Raw genomic sequence first — 16,290 nt, forward strand, 5'->3', positions numbered from 1 at the left:
CATTATTAACCCCTAGTTGTACAAGCCTGAGTCCATTGCTGTAGTCTTTAGATTGGACTATTGTCGTTTGATTTAATGTTTGTTTTATACTGTCCTCTGTTGTCAGCCACTGTCTGCACCTTTTTGTGGTTTCAGGTCTAAGTTCTACCATATCAAACTCTCTGTGTGTGCACGTTTCCAGAATCTTAGTAGAGAGCACATTACAGCCCCCCCCCCCCATGTATAACTGTGATTGAGTGCTGAAACATAAACCCCAGTTGCAGCTACAAACACTTGACGTCTGTGTCATTTTATCTACTTCTGCTGTTTTGAAACGTTGTCATTAAGACCTGGGTGTGGGATTATCCTTGCCAGAACAGGTGCTACTCTACTGTACTTCAATATTTTGCACTTGTCCAAAACCGCTTTCCAAAAGATCAACAACGGTGAGTATTTTCAGGCAGCAACTCTTCTGTTTCAAAGCATTTGCTCCCATCCCCTGCCAACTGGCCTATGTAACCTTTTTTAATTGATGACTTCAAACATCATTTCGTGGTGAGCTGGGCTGAAGGGGGGGGGGGGGCAGTGGTATTAAAATAGGTCCTCAGATGCTCCAGCGCTTACCTTTTAGACTATTGGTTACCAAGGCCTACCGTGCCTTCCTGCCCCATGCGACTCTAAATCAGGCCTTTCTGCCCCACGTGCTGATCTGTGTGGGGGTAAGGTGGGTGAATTAGATTAAACAGCCTGTAGTCTCGAAGAATCAGTTGGTTGATCTCAGATCCACCAGATTACTGCCTGCCACAAGCATCTTAGGTGGCCAGTAATAAACTAAAGCTAAGAGCATTGTATTTGGTACAAATCATTCCCTAAGTTCTAGACCTCAGCTGAATCTGGTAATGAATGGTGTGGCTGTTGAACAACGTGAGGAGACTAAATTACTTGGTGTTATCTTAGATTGTAAACAGTCATGGTCAAAACCTATAGATTCAATGGTTGTAAAGATGGGGAGAGGTCTAGCTGTAATAAAGAGATGCTCTGCTTTTTTGACACCACACTCCACAAAGCAAGTCCTGCAGGCTCTAGTTTTATCTGATCTTGATTATTGTCCAGTCATAAGGTCAAGTGCTGCAAAGAAATACCTAGTTAAACTGCAGCTGGCCCAGAACAGTCTCTCTTGGCTAAGAGTTGAGGAAAGACTGACTATGTCACTTCTTGGAAATTCCAAATTGTTTGCATAGTCAACTTACACCAGACATGCCACCAGGGGTCTTTTCACAGTCCCCAGGTCCAGAACAAATTCAAGGAAACGTACAGTATTATACAGAGCAGTGAGTGCATGGAACTCCCATCTTTATATAGCACAAGTGAACAGAAACCCTAGATTAAAAAACAAAGCAAGCCTCTCCCCCTTGTGACCTACTTGTGTGTATGTACTGACATGTATGTGTAACTGATAGATACACACACACTACATGTTAATCTTTTTAAATGTATGTAAATTATAAAGTATTTTGTAATGTATTTTTCGTTGGACCCCAGTAAGACTAGCTGACGCCATTGGTGTCAGCTAATGGGGATCCTAATAAATCAAATCAAATCTTAGCCCTGAGACAGTGCAAGGCTAAGGACCAATTAACCCGCCTGGTTCTTTATCTCCCGGGATAATAGGCTCTTGTTATGACAGACCTCAACCCAGGACCGGCGTTATGGGCAGGCCTGCCATTCCTCATTCAAATAAAATATTTAAATATTGATACTTCATTTGGAGGAGACACATCCTTTGCCGACAAAAAGACACATCAATCTCAGATAAAGCATCCGAAAGTGCGAAACATATAGTAAAACAAAGGGGCGCTGTTTCGCTTGCTCGGATGCTTTCTTTGGGAAAGAGTTTAAGCCACTTGCTATACAGAGATGTAGTGCTGCTGTCCGGCGGAGGAACGGTGCAGAATATCACGGAGCTGTTAAAAATATTGATGGGAAATGTAATGAATTATTTCATTGCAACTAAAATTCCATGAAAACGATAGAATGATAAAGTTAATAAATATGTAAGCTATTAGCAGCCTTATACATAGGTAAATTGTGGTTTCTTCCCTTTCTCTCTCTGGCGGTGGTGGGAATGATTAATAACTAAAGACGTGTGCTGAGTACGGTCGGTTGGACGCTTGACCACTTCAAGCAGGACAAAACCGATGTAAAAAGAAAAGCCACAGACAGAAAATTCTACCAGGAGTTTCTAAAACGGCTGTTCTCAAAACAGTTTGTTTTTGACTTGGGGTTGGGACTCATGACCCGCCTTTCTGTCCGAGTGCTTACAGAAACCGTACCACCTCTATTGCGTATGCAAACCAACTGATCCACCGCATGAACCTTATCGCCACACCAATAAAATATAGGATCCAAATTCACCGCCTGTCTGCCAAAAAACACGGACCCCCTATTGCGTAGTGGAATCCGGAACGATATGTGACCAGTTGGTTTAGGTGCTGTCCTTTCAGTACCACGATTCAAAGGGCGCTCAAATCGCTTAAAATAAACCTCATCAAGTTCTGCTTTCTACGCATAATAGTCCTACTAATCACTTATTATTATTGTCATTACAAATAGAAGAGTATCACTTCTCACAATGGTGTTGGTTTAGTAAAGTTAGAACCAGGCTGAATCATATGTCTCGCAAGATCAAATAATGATTCGTTAGTATTTTACATAAAATAACTGAAAATAATAGCATATGCTGTAGCATGGTAGTCCTTAAAATATGTTACACCAAAACCACATCCTCGGTAATTTCTTATCTGAAGCTCAACAGCAAAAAAAAAGCCAAAACTCAACAGCGCTCGACACTAGGCAGGATGTATGCTTTGATTGAAACATAATATGCATAGAAGAAAGGTGAATAGTTTGTTAACACCATCTGCTTTAATTCGGTCACGAAACAGTCATTCAAGCAGATCTAAAATCATGTTCCCATTAAACTGATTGAGATCAGATTTCTGGCATGCAGTTTGGACATGGCACTTCTAAAACGTGAAGAATTGTCATTTACAATTGACTGGGATGATGGCCTATTTTGAAATGAGGTATGTAACCTTGGTGTTTGGGGGTATTAAAAATGTAACATTGTATTGAGACAAATGTGTGAGCATAGGCAGACATGGCAATGGGAGGAAATAGGTTATGCATAGGCCTATTCTAGAATGATATTCGATAGTCTGTCAGTACAAACGTTGAGAAATGACATCATTTTTCTATATTTTTTTTACATTGCGCTCTCTGACCTAAAAAAAAATAACACTACACCACTGGAATCTAGGAAAGTTGGTGGGTGCACAGTGCACCGTTTGGATGATGGTATTATTTTGTTTGGGGGAACATGCGAAGGTAACATAGATTTTTAAGTGTTCTGTTTGACAATCCGATGAAAACATGACTGGTTGTGTTCATTTTTACAGTTAAATGACATGTCTTTACTATATAATGAAATACATTTAAATGGTGCACTCGCACAATTCCGTGAATAAAACGTGAAACCCCCCCCCCKCCCCKCCCTCCCACCCCCATGGAAGTGCCCACCCAACTGATTTGTTCTGACGCTGACCCTGCCTCAACCCTTTAAACATGGCAAAGCTTGGCTCGGTGTCCCTATTCCCGAAACATCCCACTGGGCACAGATGTCAATTCAATTTCTATTCCACATTGGTTCAACATAATCTCATTGGTGGAAACAGCATTGATTCAACCAGTGTGTGCTCAGTGGGATTGTTCTAGGCATTCTTTAAATCCGAGGTGTTACTGTATAAATGAACATGCACAATGTAATCATGTATGTCAATGTGTGTAAAGTAGGTAAGTTAAAAGCACTGAATGTGTGTCCCTTATCTTACCGACAGACAAAGCACTATGAATGGATCAGTGGTTCACCAATCAGGGCCTTGATGGGCTCAGAAACTGTAACAAGGTGTGATGTGTAATGAAAAGCGTTTTTTGGAGGGAAGAAATGTTCTTTGGGACCATCAGGCGACGCCCTAAAACGTCTTTAGGAGTGTCCCCGGAACTAGAAGGGGGAGCGAGACAAAAACTTACAGGGGACCATGACATGACCCTGTTTTAAACATCCTAGGAGACATGGAATGTTCTTGCAATGTTCCCATGAAAAGTTTCGAGAACATGAATATCTTATATTCTGAGAACATGGCGACCATGATTACAGCCCCCCGCACCTCTCTGATTCAGAGGGGTTGGTTTAAATGCGGAAGACACATTTTGGTTGAATGCATTCAGTTGTGCAACTGACTAGGTATCCCCTTTCCCTTTCCAGAAAACTGGACACTCAAACATCAGGGGAACATTATGGGTAACATTACAAAAACGTTCTCTCTCCCTAGAATGTTAGCTGGGATGGGTGGTCTAGAGGCTTGGTATGAACAGCCAACAAAGTAGACATACACACACGTCCTGTAAATCAGGTGTGCTAGTTCTAGAATAAATCCAATACATGGAATGGCTGGGGGGTACTCAAGTAGAGGTTAAGTCTCCCAGTCTTCCGGATAGGGATTAAATTAAACCTCTCAGTATGAGATCAGTGGGTTGGGTCCAGGGCACTGAAGGCAGGGCCTCCTGTTCCACCTCTAAACCTATACTCTCTCTACCAGTCAGCTTATCAGAGAAGATTACTTCCCGCTGGGCACACCACGTAATTTCAACATGGATAGTTGGATCATGTTTGGTTGAGACGTTGGTCAATAAGATTACCACCTATATTCAGTATTTCAACCTGAAGGAAGTATGGTTTGTATGATTTAAACTTACTGAAAGATATTGGGAAGTTCAGATGATCATCAGGCAATAGTTTTGTTTGTTTTCCCAGTCTAATGCACAATCAATTGGTGAGAGAGTGAGACTCAAACATCACATTCATTTGTGCATCCACTGTATACATGAATTGCAGCAAAGTTGGTTCCTGTTTCAGTCACGTCTTTGAAAGCCTTCTGCCAAAATCCCCAACAACCAGATGTTCTGGTTTTCAGGGGAAATGGAAAAAGAGCCTGTGACGCGACTTCCGCTTTTGGACGTTAACTAGGCGTCATCTTTTTTATTCAAGTCAAGACTAGTATGTAGGGCATCTAGTTTCAGGTGTTTATTTTACTCTTGCAACATTAGGTTAAGTCTCTGCTCACGTTCAGAGCCTCCCACAGTGCAGGCGATGGTTGCAGGATGAAGTCGGTGAAGAGCAATTGCAGAAACTTGCAGTCAACTGTAGTCAAAACTATATGACCTTTGATCACGATGTAGGCGCTAGTCAGACACATTTTATCCTCATAATGCAACACACGGTGAAAAGCTGTGACTAACAATGGTCACTGACTTGACAAAAGTGATCCCCTCGAACACGCTCAAGATCTCCACAGATCTGCAATGACCCATGCATTCTGTCTTGAACCTGCATGCTTTACATGACAAGAAGACATTTATAGTTTTAGGAACTTCAAAATGTGGTCATGGATGGGTTTCTCATTTTAATGTTGAATGTTACATTAGCGTGTAAGATAGCCTTAACTTTAGGCTGTTTACTATATTACAAAAGTTATGTTAATTTGTGAAGCAATGGTAAAATATATGTAAATATATCAAATATGTTTATTGTGAAGCAATGGTATTCATGTATACAGTTGGACAGTATGTTTTGAGAGCTTCTTTAAATATGAACATTTAAAGGAGATGTACAGTATCTACTGCTTGGATAGTTAAATCTGAGCCACTGACTTAATCCCATTCTTTAAAGGCCCAGTGCAGTCAAAAACTAGATTTTTTTTGTGTTTTACATATATATTTCCACACTATGAGGTTGCCCCTTTAACTTTTATTTTTTGTTGGGTTGGAGACATGAATCCAACATACTGTATAATTTGTTAACTTGTCGACAAGTTAATAGGCTATTTATTGTATTTCGAAAGTGATATTGAATTGTATTTGGTTGTCAACGCAAACCAAATGTCGACATTTGAAGGAGATTTATCTTCTGCTTGGATAGTTCCATCTGTGCCATTGACTTAGTCTGGCTTTAATTCTAGTTTGTCTACAAATTAATAATTGATATGTCTCCACCTCAACCAAAAATCAAAGTTAAAGAATAGGACTAAATCAAATCAAAACAAATGTTAAATAAAGTTTGATTTGATCCTATACTTTAACTTAGATTTTTGGTTGTGATGGAGATGTGAATCCAAAATGTCAACTATTAATGTGTAGACAAACTGGAATTAAAGCCAGTGGCACAGTTGCAACTATCAAGGATAGAGTGTGATGAGCAGAGTAAAGCCCCCTCAGCCAAACCCTCCCCTAACCTGGACAATGCCCTATGGGACTCCCGGTCACAGCCAGTAATGACATAGCCTGGGATCGAACCCAAGGCTGTAGTGACGCAGCCACACTACGATGCAGTGGCTTAGACTGCTGCGCCACTCGGGAGGCCCCCAACATATTATTTTCATATCAGATATATCACCTGAAATAGACTATTCACCAACCGCCCAGTTACCCAAGGTTAATAAAGGTACAGGTGGAATTAGCCAACTTAGGCCTACCAATTCAAAGTCAGCCTACTTCTCGATACTCAACAGAGAGGAAAACATAGCTAAACTGTTGTTTTTCTATTAAACTCAATACTGCTATTGTTTTTAATTTCATAAAGCATCTTGTGTTTCTTAACCAGGCAAAGGGTAGCTAAGGGACAGATCGAAATATACTGGGGGGAGGGGCTGGCTCAACTCAAGGTGTCTTGGGAGTGTGCAAAGCTGTCATCAAGGCAAAGGGTGGCTACTTTGAAGAATCTCAAATATATTTTGATTTGTTTAACACTTTTTTGATTACTACATGATTCCATATGTGTTATTTCAGAGTTTTGATGTCTTCACTATTATTCTACAATGTAGAAAATAGTACAAATAAAGAAAAACCCTGGAATGAGTAGGTTTGTCCAAACTTTTGACTGATACTGTATGTGTTATGGCTTTACACCCCTGCTATATTGTGGATAAAGAGTTACCTGTCTAACAGAACACAGAGGGCATTCTTTAATGGAAGCCTCTCCAACAAAATCCAGGTAGAATCAGGAATTCCCCAGGGCAGCTGTCTAGGCCCCTTACATTTTTCAATCTTTACTAACAATATGCCACTGGCTTTGAGTAAAGCCAGTGTATCTATGTATGCGGATGACTCAACACTACACACGTCAGCTACCACAGCGACTGAAATGACAGCAACACTTAACAAAGAGCTGCAGTTAGTTTCAGAATGGATGGCAAGGAATAAGTTAGTCCTAAGTATTTCAAAAACTCAAAGCATTGTATTTGGGACAAAACTTTCATTAAACTCAACTAAATCTTGTAATAAATAATGTGGAAATTGAGCAAGTCGAGGAAACTAAACAGCTTGGAGTTACCCTGGATTGTAAACTGTCATGGTCAAAACATATTGATACAACAGTAGTGAGGATGGGGGAAAGTATTTCTATAATAAAGCGCTGCTCTGCATTCTTAACAGCACAATCAACAAGGCAGGTCCTACAGGCTCTAGTTTTGTCGCACCTGGTCTACTGTTCAGTCGTTTGGTCAGGTGCCACCTAGAGGGACTTAGGAAAATCGCAATTGGCTTAGAACAGGGCAGCACGACTTGCCCTTGGATGTACACAGAGAGCTAACATTAATAATATGCATGTCAATCTCTCCTGGCTCAAAGTGGAGGAGAGATTGACTTCATCACTACTTGTATTTGTGAGAGGTATTGACATGTTGAATGCACCGAGCTGTCTGTTTGAACCACTGGCACACAGCTCGGACACCCATGCATACCCCACAAGACATGCCACTAGAGGTCTCTTCACAGTCCCCAAGTCCAGAACAAACTATGGGAGGTGCACAATTGTCTCATCTTGTTTTAGTCAACTGAAATGAAAACTCATTTTCGTTTAGTTATATTTTTTTCTAGGTCTATTTACTCACTTATAGTCTAGTCAATTGCCACTGAAAAATGACGAATATTTTAGCCACAATTTTTGTTGACGAAATTAATAGTGGCCCGATTTCGTCTTTGCTTTGGTCATTAAGAGCCCTGTTGGTTTGACAGTTAAGCTTGTTTCTGAGCTACTTAGAGTAAGGTGTTTAAGGAGGTTATGTAAAAGTAATGACCGCTCACTCTACAGTCGTGGGCACAAATACGTGTGTGTTGTGTTGGGGAGGGGAGTCTCTGAACATCACAGCTGGCCCTGGGGACTTAAAGGGCCTCTGCCACACACACCCCAGTCCCCCTCCCCCCTCGGTACCCAGGCCCACCACTAAAGGACAAAGGGGGTTGGTCGAGTCGGGCATCTGGGGTTAGGGTGGATGGAAGCCTCAGAACGCAACAAAAGGATGGAGAGAGAAACAGAAGGATGGAGAGAGCAGTGGACGAAAACTCATAGCATCTGCTGCTTTCATGCTCTGTATGCTAATGGTTTGTGGATGATATGTAGACAAAGTCATGCCCATTGTCAACTAGATGTGATTGTTTGATTGCCTACGGACTCAGCTAGGATCACATCCCATCTCTAGAACACACATAAAAAAATGAACAATAAACTCTGTTATTTAATCGGCCTTAATCGTGGTGACCTGATGAGATGACTGGCAGAGAGAGATTAGACTTTGTCGAAAGGAGTAGACAATCAAAAGACGCATTGTGATTACATTTTATTAACCAACTTCAGAGTTAGTCGAAGACACATCTTGTAAGGATATCTTTGAAGTGTAAACGAGTCCGGACAACGATGTGTATGAATTTGGCCGACGTCATGTTTGTCCCGCCCTCTCAAAAAAATTACACTGGCCAGTTGAATTAGAAACCAAGTGCCTACTCGCACTGTGGTCAGTTGCCAAAGCCCAATACCGTGTCCAGCTCTGAATAAAATTGGCATATATAGAAATACATATATTTATGAAGAATTATCATCCCGAATGAGAGAAAATGGGTTCTCCGGTTCCCACGTCCGATGTCAGCTCAAAATCGAATATTTGGAAACATTGCAGGCTATAGAAAGGCCAAGGACTGCAATAGCAGAATTTAGACTGAACTACAAATGTATTGGGGATGCATGGGATGGACTGCAGTGCATGACTAGTGTATGGCAAATTATAATGTGCTGCAACCTGGTGTCAGAGCATGTCGTATTATTTTGTACGTAAAATCAGAAACAACATTTAGTATGATATGTTACGTTTCATATAGTATGTATTAGTTTGTGGATGTCCATCGCCCATTTGGTAGTTAATGTTATGAATTACAATTCATATTATATGTTACATATTTGAAAAACGTACTATATGTTACGAATTAGCAAAATGTACAATATGTTACCAATTTTCTAAACTTATATGTTATGATTTCTTGCTAGGTAGCTAACATTAGCTAGCTGGCTAATGTTAGGTAAGCTAGGGGTAAGGGTTCAGGGTTAAGGTTAAGTTTAGGTTAAAGGGTTAATGTTAGGGGTAACTAAAAGGGTTAAGGTTAGCGTTAGCTAACATGCTAAGTAGTTGCAAAGTAGATAAAAAGTAGTAGTAGTAGTTGAAAAGTTGCTCATTAGCTAAAATGCTAAAGTTGTCTTTGATGAGATTTGAACTCGCGCCCTTTGGGTTGCTAGATGTTCGCGTTATACGTCCACCCCTCCAACCACCCTATTTCTGCCTTAAGTAACCATATGTCTTATGTAGCCATACCAAACTTAACATATCACACTAGTGTCTGGATTTACATTTACTATGTTACGTCTACTCTATGAGACCAATCTGTAAAACTAGACTACTTGCAGATGTACCATTAACCATTTGTTTAGGCTACACCTTGTAGCTAATGAGGTAACAACCTGGGGAAAAACAAAGAAAAATAAATAAATACATAAAATACAACCTGGGGCACGTTCAGCAGGACGCAACGTTTTGGAACATTCAGATAGAAATATGCTAGATAGAACAAACATGCCTCTCTGACATGTTGAATAAGGAACATCTGCTCTATTCATGGTATTTCCATCTGCAATGTTCAGAACATTTTGCAACTGAACGTGGCACTGGTAACATTACCAGTAGTCTATATAGCACAGAAAGAAAGGAAAAGGGATAGCAAACAATTTATTGACTAAATTCCTCTTGCCACTACACTATATCGGACTATGTAAATCATTTTATTTTAAGTTAATGGGGACCCAGTGACTCAGGCTTGAGCACTTTGACCAGGACTCGAGCACTGGGACTCGACCTGTGACTCAATCATTGGCGACTCTGCCTTGGACTCGAGCACAGTGGACTTGGGACTCGATTCGGACTCAAGGTTTAGTAACTAGACTACATCACTGGACGAAACAGTCATTAGCCCCGGTTCTGCTTTTGGACACCAATGTGGCTGTGGAACAGTGATAACAATGGCAATGACCTAGTGATGGAGGTGCAACCCATACTACTTACCAATACTTTGCGGCACCATCTAATGATTGTGCTACTCTCTCTCTGCACTTTTGTGTGTCTGTTTTGTGTGTAATGTGCAATATATATGTATGCTGATAAGGAATTTACATGGCCAGATTACTCTTATATATGTTTGTCATAGTTCTGCTGTTGGGAAGAAATTAGGAGGTTATGCAGAAACATTTGTTGGTAGGACAAGGCTATGTATGTTTGGAAGTCAGTGATTTATGTTTACTAAAGGTAAATGAAGCAATACAAATGTGATGTGACTAAAATGAAAGGGCGTTTAGTGGACTAAAATGGCCCACTGTTTTCGTCACTTTGACAATAAACTAAAACATAATTTAAATAACAAAAAATGTGACTAAGACTTCATTGTATTTTAGTCAAAATGACTAAGACTAAACTAAATCTAAAAATAAAAAGAGTACCAAAATGAACACTGGCTCGGGCCTTAACTGCTCCTTTCTGGAATCAGCAACCCCAGTCCACCTTCAACCTGCAGCCTGCCCCTCCAAAATGCAAATCGCTTCACGTCCACCCTCAGATTGAAACGCATCTAATTATGTATCCCTGCCTGCTGCCATATTTGGGCGCGGTGGCCATGAAAGGAGGACATAGGGAGGGAAGAGGGAGGGGGTTGAATAAAAATGCAGTCTATTGTGTTGAACCTTGACCCCTTTCAGGGTCAACTGGCATGTGACACCAGGAGGGGAGGGGCTTTACATGGGCCCCACATTATCAACCGCCCCCCCAGGGGCTCGGGTGTGTGTTTAAGTGTGTTGGGGGAGTAAGTGGGGTGCACAGGTTACCGCATACACAGACAAACACAGGCAGGCTATGACCAATAGGACTGCTGTGCTTCCCACTGAAAATGTCTAATGAAGCTTTGGAGTGTACTACTACCTTCAGACCAATTCTCCAACTCTAATCCTCACCGTTGTGATAACTGTGAACTAGGAGGGAGGGAGGGGAAGGGGGGGGGGGGCAGAGAGAGAGACAGAAGGAGTCAGTCTGTTGAAGGAAAGCCTATTTGACTTGGGCACAATAGACCGTCCTACAGATGGTAGACGTTGCCCCATGCCCCTCCCCACACACGACTCTTCAACCATGCCCAACTGGAACAGCCCCCCCCCCCCCCCCCCCGAGTCTGAACCCATCCCCTCCCCCTCTCTTTCCTCACCCCATAATATCCACCAGTGACCAGTGGAAAAATCCCCCCCGACACACCACACAAAAAAACTAAAGAATCATTCAGTTCTTTCTCATCAAGTTTAATTAAAATATTGTTATTAGATTACATTCACATATCTGTACATTAAGACTGTAGGTTGACCAGTGGATTCTGAACTTTGGAGTTGTCTGCAAGCATGTTCAATTAAGACAAAAAATATAATTGAACAAATATTTTGTAGAACAGAGAAACTTGTTCTACAAAAACAGACATAAGTAAATGAATACATAGATGCAGCTGGGACATGGTTTTAGCCCAGTAGTCTTAGGAATTACATTGCTTTTGGGTGGATTCATTAGTGGCTTGGTTTGGATTTGTAGTGGCATGTGTAACTACTACGTCCATATTAAAGCTGCCATAGACACCTTTGGTTTTCTGAGAGAGATTAAACAAGAAGTATCTCTGTAATAGTAATAATACCAGCCTTCAACAGAAGTTGCTTTGGAAAAAAACGATGCTTTCTGTAGGATACAATACATAATGTCTACCACGAGTTGGGGGTCCCATTCCAATGGTTAAACTAGCATATAAAACAGATGACATGACAATAAACACAGATTACATTCTCAAAAAAAAGAAAGAAAAACACACAGGAAAACACAGCACAGTAAAAACTTGTCATCTTTGTATTCTTCTTGCTTTGGGATAAAAGTGGTATAAAACACATCAAACGCCTCAGGAGCAGTACATTCAATTCCCCCCGTCTCCAGTGTCTTGGGCTGGGAGCTTGATGTGGTTCATGGCTAATACATGTTTTAAAAGGGACATTTCACCAAAGATATCATACGATGGCACTCACAGCGTAGTCATCAAGTTGTTTGGGGTTAACTTAGCCCAGACCTGCCAACCTTGAAGAATCTTTGAGTTACACTTCAGCGAGACAGCGACGCCCCTGGACCCCACGACGGCGCGTGTGCGACACCGCGCTCAGGTCCGAGACAAATGTACCTTTTTTTTTGCCTGATAATGACGTTGGCAGAAGACTGCCTCAGTACAAATGGTAGGCTATAGACTCATGGGTGCTTGGTTTTGGCTAAGAAGTTCAATTTACAAATCAGGGTTCTCCCTAGGATTTTCTGACAAAAAGGTGTTAATGTAGGCCTACGGTCAGGTAGGGGGGAGGTGACCCCATCTGAAAGTTGGAGCGTTTAGCTTTTTTGAAAAACTGCAATTTTCTGAATTAAATGATATCAATACAATGTAGCCAACGCAGTAGTTGATCCTGACTGAATTTTGAGTGGTTCTCAATTACTTTGTAACATTTCTAATAGGTTAAATTTAGGGGTAATGATTATTCTATTAGCTGTATTTATATGGATAGTATAGTGAAAATGTAAGTTAGCTTCTTAGGTTTTTTTGGGGGGGTGTGGGGGGGGCGACAAATTCTGAATAGGCCTAGTTCAATTACTAGATGCAATGTAGTAGACCTAGTCTACTGTAAATGGAATAATCATGGAACACCTGAACAAGGCCTATATATTTTTATTTTATTTAACTAGGCAAGTCAGTTAAGAACAACTTCTTATTTACAATGAACAGTGGGTTAACTGTCTTAACTGTTCAGGGGCAGAACGACTGATTTTTACCTTGTCAGCTCGGTGATTCGATCCAGCAACCTTTCGGTTACTGGCCCAACGCTCGAACCACTAGGCTACCTGCCGCCCCTATATGAGCTTGTTTCAGATCTCCATCCTTGACTTAATTAATCAACCTTCCTTCTCAGTTTAGGTCTACCATTCATTCAATATGCCTTGTCGTCATTGCTGAACTGACTAGGAGGCTATTAATCACATCATTAGCAGCCTAGGACAGATCGAGAACTGACGAATTAACAGTCCTAAATCTTTAAAAGTACAAAAAAAACTGAAGTATTAGCAGAACAGCTTGCTTTGCCATGTCTGTTTTAATCCACGCTGCGACACACACTGAATGAACTAAGCTAGCGCAACACCGCTCGTTTCCTTGCTAGTCAATCCGCTCGCGTTCAGCAGCAGACACGTTGATGGTGCAGTTATTTAACATGTTTTTTTCTGGATGAGCAGTAACAAAGTAGCAAAGCCCATGACAATCATCCACTGAGTTATCATAAAGAGGTTTAAAACAGGATTGAGAAGGAGGTTGAGATCCAACTAATAAATACATTCATGAATAATCAATAGACATCAACACTGTAAGTTTCTGCAACAACTTACTAAACAGAGGGACAGCAACAGATAAACAGAACAATCTATCTGGACAAAGGGTTTGTTGACCAAATGCATGCTGATATAACATTCACGAACTAAAATCGTCAAATTGATATTTGAACACCTCGATCATTCATCGCGCAGTTATTTGAAAGATAAAATCACCACCCTCTCCCTGTAAAAAATCTCTTGTGTAGGAAGCTAGTGTTTATGCTTTCAGCACAGACATTTGACAGTGCACAGTTTGACAACACAACGAACACTCCCTGAAGATATGAGTCAGAAGTATCCCTGTCACAGCTCAAACACGTTTCTCACTGCTCTCTTTCATTTGAGTTGTCGACATATTACATTCTAAATGCCTCGACCAAAACAACCAGAGAGAGTGTTGATATGGACTGTATAGATGCCAGACCCTGACAGCAATGGTTCCTGAGTTGAGAAGTAATGTACATGTTTCTGGTGTAAAAATGACTTTTTTCAACAATTGAGCGATAAAACATGGGGGAAAGAGGATTTAAATACTAGTCCAAAACAGAGTAATACAACAGTCTTAGATTTTTGGTCTGAAATGACATGTATGTAGTCCTCCTGAGGACAGAGTAAAGATAATGTAAGACCATAAAGTGAGGTTGGTCCAATCAACATTGGTAATTCCAACCACATGGCTGTTTGTGTGGAACTAGGAGTGGACTATACCGTAGACATAATAACATGGGTTCAACTTCACTTTGACATTGAAAAACTTTGGTTGTTAAGTTTGTTTGTTTTTGTATTCATTCTCTTTGGATTTCAATATACAATCTCGTCTCAGTTTCAGCTCTGTCATACACTAGTAATACACTGTCCAGAAAGCTATGCTCTCCTCACAGCATTAAAGACATGCTCTGGAACTTTGGCTAAGTGTTTTTGAAACCTCCAGCTTTTGGCTGGATGTGTCAATATGTAGTTCATACATGCATAATCTATGAGCAGAATTACTATTTTACCTCAATTTGCCACGGAATCCCTAGTTTGAAAGCGACTGTTTTTCTGGAAACTGTGCTGTGCCATTTTCCCTACATTTTCTCCCATGTGGGCCAGCCCGCTTGCAATTCGAGTTCTAGCCAATGAGCTTCAGCCCCTCGCCATTTGAGTGACAGCTAGCAAGATGCACACACAGCAGAGCAAGAGAGCAATGGCGTGGTGAACATATCTGCACATACAGTGACGTAGTAAGCATTTTTCAGGGACCACTTTTGGCTCGTGAGCATGACTTTCAGAACTACTTGCTAAAAAGTATACAAAAGTACCGGAGAATCTCTTTAAGAGATAGGAGGAACTTGTTGAAAACCAAAAGCAAACTTAATACAGGGATACTGGCCACCTGTCTCAGTAGACCAACACTTTAAAGAAAAAAAACGCTACAGACAAAACGCAACAGTACCATCAGAGTATGATGCCTCAAAGAAAATATCCCCACCCCTCCCAGGCCCAAAGTACAAATACCCAGTTTAAACATTCACAAAAGCGTAGCAATAAGTTCTCAAAACATTTAACCCCCCAAGTTTGGCTTTTTCAAGACTTCACATAAAATACAAACTCTGACCTATAAACCAACAGTAAAGTAAACATCATTGCATTAAGAATACCCCTGATCACTTTCTAATAACGGCAAGTTTCAAACAGGCTGTATATGTGGAGTTGAACATGTATTATTATATACACAGAGGATAGGCTGACTAACCTGTTCCATCTAGCTGGAGAACGTAGTATTACTACTGACTGTTAGCCAGTCATGCCTGGGGTCCAGTATGTGTCTTATAATGAGGTAGTAGAGGCATTGAGGTCACACATTGACCAGCGAGAGACAGCTACAGCAGCCTGGAGGCACAGAACTGACACCCTGGGAGGACTAGTTTGGTTGGATGCTAAAAGCTATCATCAAAACACATTTGAGCCACCTGGGATGGGAAGGAAGGAGTCTTTGGCAGATGGCGAGGTGTGGTGTGTTGACCCTGAGATGGCCAGTACATCTGGCTGGCTGGCTGGCTCTATGTCGATTTTATGATGGGGTTCCGAGGGTGAAGTAATGGCTGGTATTAGTAAGATGGGGTTTCGAGGGTGAAGTAATGGTTGGTATTAGTAAGATGGGGTTCCGAGGGTGAAGTAATGGTTGGTATTAGTAAGATGGGGTTCCGAGGGTGAAGTATGGTGGTATTAGTAAGATGGGGTTCCGAGGGTGAAGTAATGGCTGGTATTAGTAGATGGGGTTCCGAGGGTGAAGTAATGGTTGGTATTAGTAAGATGGGGTTGAGGGTGAAGTAATGGTTGGTATAGTAAGATGGGGTTCCGAGGGTGAGTAATGGTTGGTATTAGTAAGATGGGGTTCCGAGGGTGAAGTAATGGTTGG

Source organism: Salvelinus sp. IW2-2015, linkage group LG4q.1:29, assembly GCF_002910315.2.
Source record: "Salvelinus sp. IW2-2015 linkage group LG4q.1:29, ASM291031v2, whole genome shotgun sequence".
Lineage (NCBI taxonomy): Eukaryota > Metazoa > Chordata > Actinopteri > Salmoniformes > Salmonidae > Salvelinus > Salvelinus sp. IW2-2015.